The 13,444-nt window shown below is 36.4% G+C and overlaps 1 protein-coding gene across 1 annotated transcript in view; it reads right to left on the bottom strand.

Moving 5' to 3' along the window:
• The window catches only part of LOC150082867 (ras-responsive element-binding protein 1-like), a 54,442-nt gene that overhangs the window by 5,310 nt on the left and 35,688 nt on the right, over positions 1-13,444 (bottom strand). The gene's annotated exons all lie outside the window — the stretch shown is intronic.

Below are 13,444 nucleotides of genomic sequence, written 5' to 3'. Positions count from 1 at the left end.
TCAATTTCAGAGTGGTATGGGGTGCTGCTGTCGAGCATTTTGGAGTCGATTCCCATTCATTTAAGTTAGAAGACCCTGGTGAGTGCGTATCACGTATTTGCCGCTTTAGGCGCCGTTGTGATTGCCAAGCACCGCAAGAAAAAAACAGCGCACTAATCAAATTTGATAACGCATATATTAAGGGGATAGTATCAAAAAAATTTTGCGCACTAATTAAAACCGCATTAATCAAGGGTTTCCTGTGTATATATATATATATATATATATATAATGAGTAATATGGAAAGAAAGTTAATTGTAACAGTTAATAAGTTTTGTGTATATATTTTAATTTATATTCTCTTCTTTCCCTTTTTTTGTGTATGTATATATATATGTATATATATATATATATATATTTTTTTTTTTTTTTTCTACTAACCTTTTTTTCTATAAATCTATCTTATTGTCTTCTTGAATTGTCTTCAATATTAATTGCTATATACAAAATATTTTGGTGTTAATACACCAAAGTTAACCCATAAATTTGAACTACATAAGTAGTATAGAAGGCATTTACCAAAGGGTGTTGGTAAAAAATGTAATTTGAAAATGAAATGCACAAGGCATAATTATACTACTTATGTAGTTCAAATTTATGGGTTAACTATGGTGTATTTATACCAATACAGGCATACCTCGGTTAACGTTACCTCTGATAACGAAGCTTCGATATAACGAAGTCCGCAATTTCAAGCCCCATTTAACATTAAAAAAATATTCCAGTTTAATCACCTGAAATCTAAACAAACTGACGAAATTACGGAAACTTTTGGGCTTCTCGTGGTTGGTTCGAGAAATTTAAAAAACGGGCCAGGGTTCATAGTGTAAAATTAACAGGAGAAGCCGCAAATAAGTTTTCAGAAAAACTAAAGGAAATAATTGAACGTGAAAATTTTCCAAATTTGGTGTTCAGTGTTGACGAAAGCGGTTTGTTCTGGAAACGGCTACCAACAAAAAGTTTCATTTCTATTGAAGAAACACCAGCTGCTGGGTTCAAAGCAGCTAAAGACCGTTTAATGTTACTCTTTCGATCAAATGCCTCTGGCGATTATAAATTAAAATTGTTATTAGTTTACCATTCAGAAAATCCGAGAGCGTTAAAAGGTAACATAAAAATGAATTTACCTGTAATATGGAAAGCAAATAGAAAAGCGTGGGTTACCAAGGAGTTATTTACTGATTGGTTTGTTAACCACTTTTGTCCTGAAGTAAAACGGTATTGTCAAAAAAACAACTTTGAAGAAAAAGCTCTTTTGTTGTTAGCCAATGCTCCGGGACATCCTACTGATCTTAACACGTTGGACACATGCATTCCTGTCAAAGTTGTGTTTCTTCCAGCAAACACAACTTCTCTGATTCAACCATTGGATCAGGGAGTGATAGCATCATTTAAAGCTTATTATCTGCGTCGAACATTAAGCAATTTAACTGAACTAGAGGATAAAGAGGAAATGACAGTTAAAACTTTTTGGAAAAACTACATCATTAAAAAGGCAATTGAAAACATTGATAGTTCTTGGAAAGAAGTCACTAAGAAATGCTTAAATGGAGTTTGGCGCAAAATATGGCCAGAAGTTGTACTAGAAGAAGAAAATAGCATCCAAGAAATTAGAAATGAAGTTATCCAGATGGCTCAATCAATAGGTTTCGAAAATGTCGATGAAGAGGATGTTAGAAATTTATTGAATGCAGAAGATGATGGTTTTTCAGTGGAAGATTTAGAAAACCTTGTTAGCAACGAAGACAAAGATAATGAAGACGAAGTTAAAGAAGTTCCTGCCGAAAAAGTGTTAACAAACAAAGATTTAAAAAGCTGCTTAAATGACATTGAAAATGTTTAAATTTTTTTAGTGAAAATGATCCTGATTTAGGAAGAAGTTTTATTGTTAAGCGATCAGTGTTAAATGCAATAACTCCGTATAGGCAATTGTTAAATGAAAGAGTTTGTTATTTGGTTTTTTAGGAGCATTAGCAACTAAGGCCATATTGCTCCGGGATATACGGTGCTCATTCCATGACCTTTCCGCATTCTCCATATTTGGTGGTGACGGGCTCGAACCCCGGTCTAATCAAGAAGCGTGTGCTACGCACTGCTGCTCCTTCCCACCTGGCTACGGAGGCGCCTAAATGAAAGAGAAAAAAAGCATAAGCAATCAACTTTAGACTCATATTTTAAAATGTGATTTCACTTTGTATGTAAGTTGAATGTTTATTTAATAAAACTTTTCTTTGTTCGAAAAAAAAGCTTTTCATTTTCTTTACGTAGGAACGTATCCCTATTCTGGCCATAGTATTTTTACCTCTGAAAACGAAGTTTCGCTTAACGAAGTAATTTCGTGGAACGCATCCTATTCGTTATTCGAGGTATGCCTGTATTATATAGTTAAATACCAAAACTCATAAGAATTATACCTTGTGCATTTCATTTTCAAACAACATATTATATATATATATATATATAAAACAAAGTAACCTTCAGCTTAAAATAACTTATGTATTAAAAAAAAAAAAAAATCGCCAATTACCAACCATAGCTCACTGATTTGATTACGGGACTGCTTGACTATTATGTGCTATTAATCATGAGTTTATGTTCTATAAGGGAAAATAATTTGGTGAAAATTAACAGTTCAGTGTTTACATAACAATAAATTGTACACTGTGTGGAGCCCCATGTGAGATAACAGTTCTCTAAACCACTAATACATTTTGCAATTATTTTTATGTAGTGAACAGTCTAGTTTACTGACTCAGTCAAAAATCCAATGTGGACTGATTAATTTTTAAAACGTTCCCTGAAGGACTTAAATTTTTTTGTGAACACCTTTAAGTATTTCTTCTTATTATTATTCTCCTCAATAACTATAAAATCATTATGAATAACATTAAAGTTAAAGTAAATTTGATAATATACAAGGTGTTACCCAAAAGTTATGAGAATGGTCACAAGGCTGCTTATAACAATATGAATTTCTATAGGCTAGGAAAGACTGGTGATGGAGTATACTTTTGTGGTATTTTGCCTCCATGTACTATTCTGTGTTGTTTCTGTGATAAATGCAAAACTGTTTAGTGAAGGTGTACAGAACATGCTCTGCCACTTTTTGAAATAAGTGATTTAAAAGAACAAAGAGTTTGCATCATGCTTGGTTTTTTTTTTTTTTTTTTTGGTAGTTATTGGCGCATCGCCTTCTGTGGCCATAATGCACCTCCCAAGGTTTTTGAAGTACTTTGATCCAAGCCCGAGGCGGGATTCGAACTCGCGACCTTTGGGTTGCCAAGTAGGCACTTTGCCCACCCGGCTAACCCGGTCGGCCATCATGCTTGGTAAACCAGCTTAAGTAATGTGTAAATGTTACTGAACAGCTTTGGAAGAAATTGCTTCATCAAAACCACAAACTTTCAGTTGTTGCAAATGATAAAGTACCACTCGTCTGTCTCAGAGTTTCTGGCCAAGAATCAAATAACTGGGGTCTCTAACTCCTCTTACACTTCAAGCTTTGCTGAATTTAACTTTTAGTTTTTAAAGATGAAATTGAAGTTCAAATTTATGCGATTTAATGATGTCTTGGATATTAAGCAAAAATCACAGAAGATACTTGAAAGTATTATGAAAAAAAAAATTTTCAGACATACTTCCACCACTGGTAGGATTGCTGTGTTCTTCAAATAGGCCTCTGAGGTTGGGAATGTTCTGATTTATAATAACTGCAATAATATACCAATCCGTATAACTGAAACTTTATTAAAATAGGAATAATATAGTATAAGATCGAATCGAATTAAAATGATAAAATAAAATATACTGATTGTACAATAAAAGCAATAAGATAAAACAAAAATAAAATATAAAGAATAGCAATTACACTATATGGAATAAAAGTGATAAAAAAAAAAACAACTGTAGCTTTCAGAGGTGACTGCCTCCTTTATCAACAATAAGATAAGTTGTCATGGTACATCCAAGATCTTCTGAGGGTACCCACATTTCCTGAGATCTGCTGTGACATATTTAATCTCCTATCTTGGATAAATACGTTCAGAAAGTGGCACACAGACAAAGAGAGACATTTGCACCCATTGCCACTGCAGAAATCCCTTAATATCCAGGCTTAATTGAGTGAATCGCTCGAGTATTACATGCTTGTCAGAAACACTGTGTGCAACTACCAGGGCGAAGATTGCACATAGTCGTGTCAAAGGTTAAAGATCCCGTACCCATGGAAAGTACAAGTGGGATCATATATGAGATTAAATGCTCGGATTGTGGGGAGTGCTATGTTGGCAAGACAAAATGGTGTTTCAGAGATCATATGGGGGAGAACATTAATGCAATAAAAGCCACAGATTATGGGAAATCTGCTGTGGCTGAACATTTTTTGGAGGAGAACCACCAAATTTCACCTGGCGATGTTGTTATAGTCAACCGTTTGCACAGATTTTGGAACAGCAAATGGCTTGAGAGTTTGCGGATTTGCTCTTCTGAGCATACTACCATTAATAGAGATGGGAATCTGTATTCATCCCCTCTTTGAAACCGTAATTCTGGGACAGGATGAACAGTTCCAACTGGCATGCTCCTGAGCCATTTCTGGTTTCAATGCAAGTGTGGAGGATACTGCCCATGCTCCTACGGTAACACGTGCTGCAAGCCGTGCTCCTGCAGTTATTTAAGGATGCACCATGACAAGTTGAGTCTTACTGTTGATAAAGGAGGCAGTGGCCTCTGAAAGCTACGGTTGTTTTTATTGTACAATCAGTATATTTTATTGCTTTAATTTGATCCGATCTTATACCATATTATTCCTATTTTAATAAAGTTTCAGTTACACGGTTAGTGTATTATTGCAGTTATTATGAATCAGGATTGCTATGCACAGTATATTATGCACCAATACCATACTTTGAGGTAGACGTGATACAAATTTGGGTAAGTTAAATGAATCTTTCTTTTAAAATATATTCTCAACTTTTGTGTAGCAATGTTTATGCGTTTTTCATGTAGATAGCATGCATATTTCTTCTTTTATTGATGACTGCCATTGGTTCTTTTCAAAAATTAATTTTTCTATTGTTGGGTTCAGGGGTATTAAATAATTCAATTGCTCATGTTCATGATCTTATACAACTAGATGATATTTACTATCCAATTTTATTTTGCTAATGAAATTGGTATTTCTTATGGGACATGTCAATCAATTTTAACACAAGATTTGAGAATGCTATGCACTTCATCCAAGTTTGTACCTCATATCCTCATTGATGATCACAGAGAGTGGCAAGTTTTGCATGTCAGGATCTTTGTCAATGCGCTTCTGGTGACCCACGCTTTTCTTCTATCATTAAAGCTGCCAAAATTAAACCTTCAAAAAGCTGAGAATCAGGCAATTGCAAGCAGGACCAAAACAGGAAAATTTTGGGACAAAACAGAAAAAAAAAAAAACACTAGGTTTTTTTCACAAAAAGCAGTTCATTGCATAAAAGAGGAGGAAGATAGTAGATTTTTCTGAAAAAGCAGAGGATCCTTGTAAAGTCCATACTGCATTAGAAAAAAAATTTCAATGAAAAAAAAATACACATTTTATATTAAAATACAGCCCCAGAACTGCTTATTAGTACAGTATGGTTTCAAGCATTAACTTAGGATTTTTCTGTCTGTGGAGTTCTGTTTGGACTGTGTGTTAGACATCAACTGACTATGTTTGCTTCAAGAAAGATACTATTACAGACTGTGCACCTCTTCAGAAATGTGAAGTCAGACATGTCAAAAAGAAATGTAGAATCGGAATCATCCTTCTGGTTTACTCTGCTGTAGTAAACCATTTCTAAAATGGAACTGGAAGATTTGAAAATTGTTGGTATAATAAATTTGCACTTAACATTCTTCATACATTCAGGAATAATGACCCTTGGTACATGGGTGTGAGATACAGTGGATTAAAGAGCTACGTTTGGATTTTCAAACATTGACATAATATTTAAAAGAAACAAGCAAATTGCTTTATTCAAGCAAGGAGAGAGGAACATGAACTGACTTTCTGTAAAAGAGAGAATAACATGCCTAGAATTGAATATCAGCTTGCCTGGCCTGTCTAGGATTGCTTACACCAAACGTTTCTTGAGGAGTTCATTAATTTGTCATCTTTAAAGACTTATTTTGGATTCATGAACTGGATTTAGATATGGACAGTGGCACTTGCTAGTGATTGCATGTTGTACTTTTCAATTTGTTAACTATGGAAGGTTCTCACACAGCTTTTCTCACCACTTCTAACCTCTTCTTTAAATAGACTTGTCAAAAGTTACCACTGTTCAGTTAAATATTTAACCAAAGGTGGCTAATATGTACACACATGCTTCAAATCTCTTTTACTTCAGTGGTACACATCAGTTGAAATTGTTTAAATATATCTTTTCTTCTGGCACGTCTTTCTAGATAGTAGTAAATGACCACCAAATATTCACCAACTTTCACAAGAAGGCATGCAGCTCTCTTTTAGCATGCAAATTAATAAGATAACAAGGACAGTCTGTTATCATCAAGTGCTCAATCTCTTCTTTTATTACCCTTACTACTCCAATTTTTAGGCCTACCATAATAGGCACATTTTCAACACTAAATGCCAGCCAGTTTTTTGAAGAATCCAACATGCATTCAGGTTATACATAAGATGCCCAATATTGTACCTAGTAGAGCCATCTTCCAATGCTTTCATTGAGAGCAGGCTGCTTTCAATTTTATGATGTTTCACATTTTATGATTATTATAAAAGGTCACCACAATGGTATATAACTTGGAATTACTTTGATTATTGGTCACCTGCATGTGCAATGAGCAGCAGCCTGGAAAACAAGATGCAGGATATTTCAGAAACTGCTGGAAGTCATTGCGGTACAAGTAAACACATGGGTTGTATTAGGGTAGCTAAGAATAGGAACAGGTGCATGTATACTTGCGTGTACACCAATGCTAGGAGTTTGGTAAATAAATTTGATGAATTTGAGGTATTGCTCAAAACATCAAAGGCAGATATTGTTGGGATATCAGAGATGTGGTGTCACACAGATATAAGGAATGCAGAACTGGAATTTGGGGAGTACAATGTGTACAGAAAGGATAGACAGGATAGGAAGGGAGGAGGGGTTATGCTATTAGTTAAGAAACACATAAAATCCAAGTAAGTGAAGCCAGTCGACATCGCTAGACAGTGCAGTGTAGAGTCAGTTTGGTGTGACATAAGCATTGGGAGATCAAAATTGAGAGTAGGAGTGTGCTATAGACCTAATGACTCTGATGAGTATAATAAGAAACTGTACAGGGAAATAAGAGAGTCCTATAATGGGGGATTTTAATTTCCTAGATATTGACTGGAATTTGTGGGTTGGTCACTCACACACTAGCAAGGCTTTTGTGGATTTATTGGATGACTGTTTTCTACATCAGCATATTCATCTTGATCTGATTATCAGTAGTAATTCTTCATGCATTAAGAATCTGCAGATAAAGGTACCACTAGGTGGCAGTGATCACAGTGTGCTGAAGTGGGATTTACTCAAAGAGGTAACTACCATCAGGGGTAAAGGGAAGGGTTTTTGCTTTTGTAAAGGCGACTACGATGGTCTGAGACAGTATTTAAATTCTATACAGTGGGAAAAACTGATGATGTTACCAACAGCAAATTCAAAATGGGAAGCATTCAAAGAATTTATCTTGGAAGTTACTAGGCTTTACATACCAACTAAGAAATATTGTTCAAGGTTTAGGCCTGAATGGATGTTAGATGAACTAATGAGACATATGGCAGAGAAGAAAAATGCATAGGATACATATAAATTAATGGGTGACATGAACATCTATGATAGATATAAGCTGGTCTTTAACCAAGTCACAAAGGAGATTAAGGCAGATGATGAGAAATCCTTGGCAAAGGATGCAAAGAAAAACAGAAAAGAGTTCTTTACCTATGTAAACTCTAGAAGGAAAGGGATGAATCAGATTGGTCCATTGGATATTAATTGGTTATTCAGCGAGGGGAATGCCAGAGGTGTATTCAACTCTAGCAGTAAGCTAGAGAATCTTGTAATAACTGAGAGCAAAGTGGAGGAGAAATTGTTGAAGATAAACACAAGAAAGGCACCTGGGGTGGATGGGATCTATCCAGTTATATTAAAGGAGGCAGCAAAGGAGGTAAGCAAACCCTTAGCCATAATTATGAGAGCTTCCTTGTACTCAGGGGAGGTACCCATTGACTGGAGATGTGCAAATGTGACCCCAATTCACAAAGGGGGATCAAAGGCTGACACAAGTAATTATAGACCTGTGAGTTTAACTTCTGTTCCCGGAAAATTAATGGAGGCACTGGTGAAAGAAGCACTGCAGGATCATCTAGACAAGACTTCAGTTATAGCTAGGACACAGCATGGTTTTGTTAAGGGGAAGTCTTGCCTGACCAATTTGATTGGATACTATGATGCAGTCACAAAAGAACTGGATGCAGGGAATAACTTTGATATTATATACTTGGATCTTAGAAAGGCTTTTGATACTGTTGCACATGGAAGACTGCTGCACAAATTGGAGCAGTGTGGCATTGGAGGCAAGTTGCTGCTATGGATAAAGGGGTGGTTGAGGGGGAGAAGACAGAGAGTGGTAATCAATGGACACTGCTCATCGTGGACTAATGTTATTAGTGGAGTCCCTCAGGGTTCAGTATTGGGGCCTTTATTGTTTTCTGTATTTATAAATGATATTGATGATGGTATATCAGGCTTAATGTCCAAGTTTGCAGACGATACGAAGGTTGGCAGGGTTGTCAAAGACACTACTGACACTATGCTGCTGCAACAGGATTTGGAAAGGTTGAGCAGATGGGCTTCGAGGTGGCAAATGAAGTTTAACATTGACAAATGTAAAGTACTACATATGGGAAACAGCAACCCCAGAGCAACGTATCAACTCTGTGGTACTACACTGACAGTGGTAGAGAATGAAAGGGACCTGGGGGTGGTGGTGCAGGCAGATATGAAGTTCTCTGAGCAGTGCAGACGAGCTGCAAGAGTAGCTCATGGTGTATTGTCAATGATATATAGGAATTTTTCTAGCAGGGATAAGGAGGTGATTATTCCCTTGTATAAGGCAATGGTCACGCCACACCTAGAGTACTGTATACAGGCCTGGAGGCCTCATTTCAGGAAGGATGTAGAGCTGCTGGAACGAGTACAGAGAAGGGCAACTAGATTGGTGAATGGGACAAAGGGGTTCTCTTACGAAGAAAGGCTTAAGTTTTGCAAATTACAGTGTCTGGAAACTAGGCACCAGCGGGGTGATCTGATAGAGGTGTACAAAGCCTTGCATGGTTTGAGCATGCTCAATGCTGATGGGATTCTTCCTCTAGCTCAGAAAAATCACCTGAGAGGGCATAAATTCAAATTGAGGAAAGACAGATGTAGGATAGATGTGCGGAAATTTGCCTTTAGCCAGCGGGTGGTTGGTGGGTGGAACAGACTTCCATCCCTTGTCGTGGAAGTTGATAGCCTAAATAAGTTTAAGGCTCAGCTGGACAGGTATTTCGAACGAACAGAGGGGTGAAGTGGAAGTGGTTATTTTTATTTATTTATGTTACTTTTTTTTTTTTTTTTTTTTTTTTTTTTTGGCTGATGCTGCATAAGCTTGCTTTCTTGCATCAAATGCCTCTACTAATGCTAATGCTAATGCTAATGGTTCAACAGTTGAGGATCCTGCTCAGGTGGCTAACAAACTAAACGAGTATTTTGCATCTACATTCACACATGAGGAATTATTCAGGAAGGGGAATTCCAGATGTGAAGTAAACTCTGGCAGTGAGCTACATGATTTTGTAATAACTGAGAGGAAAGTGGAGGAGAAATTGTTGAGGATAAACATAAAAAAGGCAACCGGGGTGGATGGAATCTATCCAGTTATATTAAATGAGGCAGCAAAGGAAGTAAGCTGTGACCCCAATTCGCAAAGGAGGATCAAACGCTGACACAAGTAATTATAGACCTGTGAGTTTAATTTCTGATCCAGGAAAATTAATGGAGGCACTGGTTAAGGAAGTACTACAGGATCATCTAGACAAGACTTCATTTATAGCTCGGACACAGCATGGCTTTCTTAAGGGAAAGTCTTGCCTGACCAATTTGATTGGATACTATGATGCAGTTACAAAAGAACTGGATGCAGTGAATAACTTTGATATTATATATTTGGATCTTAGAAAGGCTTTTGGTACTGTTGCACATGGAAGACTGCTGCACAAATTGGAGCAGTGTGGCATTGGAGGCAAATTGCTGCTATGGATAAAGGGATGTTTGAGGGGGAGAAGACAGAGAGTGGTAATCAATGGACACTGCTCATCGTGGACTAATGTTATTAGTGGAGTCCCTCAGGGTTCAGTGTTGGGTCCATTACTGTTTTCTGTATTTATAAATGATATTCATGATAGTATATCAAGCTTAATATACAAGTTTGCAGATGATAAAAGGTTGGCAGGGTTGTTAAGGACACTACTGACGCTATGCTGCTGCTGCTGCAACGGGATCTGGAAAGGTTGAGCAGATGGGCTGAGAGGTGGCAAATGAAGTTTAACATTGACAAATGTAAAGTACTACATATGGGAAACAGTAACCCCAGAGCAATGTATCAACTGTGTGGTACTACACTGACAGTAGTAGAGAATGAAAAGGACCTAGGGTTAATTGTGTAGGCAGATATGAAGTTCTCTGAGCAATGCAGATGGGTTGCAAGAGTAGCTCATTGTGTCTTGTCAATAATATACAGGAATTTTTCTAGCAGGGATAAGGAGGTGATTATTCCCTTGTATACGGAAATGGTCAGGCCACCCATTGAGTACTGTATACAGGTCTGGAGGCCTCATTTCAAGAAAGATGTAGAGCTGCTGGAACGAGTACAGAGAATGGCAACAAGATTAGTGAATGGAACAAAGGGTTGCTCTTACGAAGAAAGGCTTAAGTTCTGCAAATTACAGTGTCTGGAGACTAGGCACCGGCGAGGTGATCTGATAGAGGTGTATAAAGCCTTGAATGGTTTGAGCATGCTCGATGCCGATGGGATTCTTCCTCTTGCTCAGAATAATCACCTGAATGAGCATCAATTCAAATTGAGGAAAGACAGATGTAGGATAGATGTGTGGAAATTTGCCTTTAGCCAGTGGGTAGTTGGTTGGTGGAACAGACTTCCAACCCTTGTTGTGGAAGTTGATAGCCTAAATAAATTTAAGGCTCCGCTGGACAGGTATTTCGAGCGAATGGAGAGGTGAAATGGGAGAGTTTTTTTTTTTTTTTTTTTTTGGCTGATGCTGCATAAGTTTGCTTTCTTGCATCATATGCCTATACTAATGTTAATGCTAATCTGTAGCTGTCAAAAATGGCCAATTTTTCAGAGAGCCATTACTACCTGTTATTTTTCTATCAGTGTAATTTCACTAACAATGCTATTTATTTATTTTTTTTTTGTTCTTCCATAACCACATTTTATTGCTTTTTCACTATTGGTAAACATATTTCTGAACAACATGCCTGCATGATTAGCACAACTAAGAAAAAGATTATATTCTATGACAAATGTTTTTGCATTTCTTTTATCCATTTTCTGCAGCTTGAAATTGAAAAATCACATCTACATGCAGCACACAAGAAAAACATACTGCCTTTTTCAGATTTTACAATACATGGAATATTTCACATGAATGTCTTCTGAAATTTTATGTCATATTTCTTTAACATAAAAGAAATAAGGGACATACTGGAAGACGGTGTTAATTAGCTTTTCACCACATTAGTATGATGAACTTATTCCATGTTACACAGAACAATATTATTATCCCACATATCTATTTTATAATGCAAACTAGCACATCTAGTGGTGCCTATTCATTAACAAAAATAAGTGGAAATTGGCAATTTTTTTTTTTTTTTTTTAATTCCAAGTTTAAAATAATTTTATAATTTTTTTTTGGAAAAATACAGAGAAACTCTTTGTCACAAACTATATTATGATGATGAGACAGAGAAGGAGTTAAATTGACTGAAAAAAAAAGATTTCCATTGCAAATTCAGAATTGGCAGCTATGCTAATGATGAATCAGGTGTATAGCTATGATCCAGAAACAGACTCAATCTTCTCCAAGGCCCGGAAAAAAAAAAAAAAAAAAAATCAAGACAATGTCAATCAAATGCCTATAGAATTTTTTGGCTCACAGGTAATTGTTAATTATGAATGTGTTATTGTCTTTATTTAATGTGTTATGCACATTAAAATACTGTGTTTAAATACTTTTAAATTAAATTTTAATTAAAATACTATGCATTTGAATATTTTTATCATTATATGCTTTCCCATTTAAGAACTAAATTAATTTTTATTCAATTTTTTATTTTATCTGTAGCTAGATGCATTTTAGATTCATTCTAGGATGGCACTGCTGCCCCTAGATGGTAACACCAAAAGCAATTCATGTGCCATTCCTATAATATCCAATGCTTCTGTTCTCTGTGCCAGAATAGGTGGTGATATATGCTGCTGGGAGGCATCTTTGATGTACAATCAACTGCATGACCTCAGTAAGCCATTCTATGAGGAGTTTTCTGATGGTTGTCGGTTCTACACTTATCACAGTTCTGCAAACTGTCTCTGAGATTTGCTACTTCAGGGTGCTGTCACAACTTTCTTTTACTATCTGTTTTAGCTATTAACATTCTCTGGGCTATGCACCTACCTGATCAACATTCTCTGGGGGTATGCACCTACCTGATCAACATTCTCTGGGGCTATGCACCTACATGGCTTGGAATAAATGGACATGTTACCTCCTATCTTCCACTGACATATGTTTACAATAGTTGATTTTTGATGCCACATGCTCTTTGTTATCTGAACATCCCTGCTTCATGACAACCTTCTATGGTATCTTTTGAGAAAGGATCTAGGTTCTTTTCTCATGTACTATTTATGTTTTATTTTAACTGGTACTGCCATATACCTGTCATATGACTTCTGGAATTAACCATTACTTACTTCCCAGGGGTGAAATAATGTAATATATGTTGGAGGAGTGTGTGTGTGTGTGTGTGTGTGTGTGTGTGTGTGTGTGTGTGTGTGTGTGTGTGTGTGTGTGTGTGTGTGTGTGTGGACATTAGATAATTCAAACACTTTCACTTATTCTGGAAAATGTTAACCATTCATATGACAATAAGTTCAAAAATATGAAACAGTGGATAAAGACTTTATTTTATTTTATTATTTTTTAATCCCTTCTGGAAATGTACTGGATGGTTATAAAATAAGTTTCCTTATTCAGGAAACCCTAGTGTCAAAACAGTTAGAGTTAGCACTGTGAAAATCGGAGGGTATGTCATTTAG

Source organism: Mastigoproctus giganteus, chromosome 7 (assembly GCF_048544385.1).
Source record: "Mastigoproctus giganteus isolate SK-2022 chromosome 7, ASM4854438v1, whole genome shotgun sequence".
Classification (NCBI taxonomy): Eukaryota; Metazoa; Arthropoda; class Arachnida; order Uropygi; family Thelyphonidae; genus Mastigoproctus; species Mastigoproctus giganteus.
This window is presented reverse-complemented; position numbering and strand designations above follow the sequence as displayed.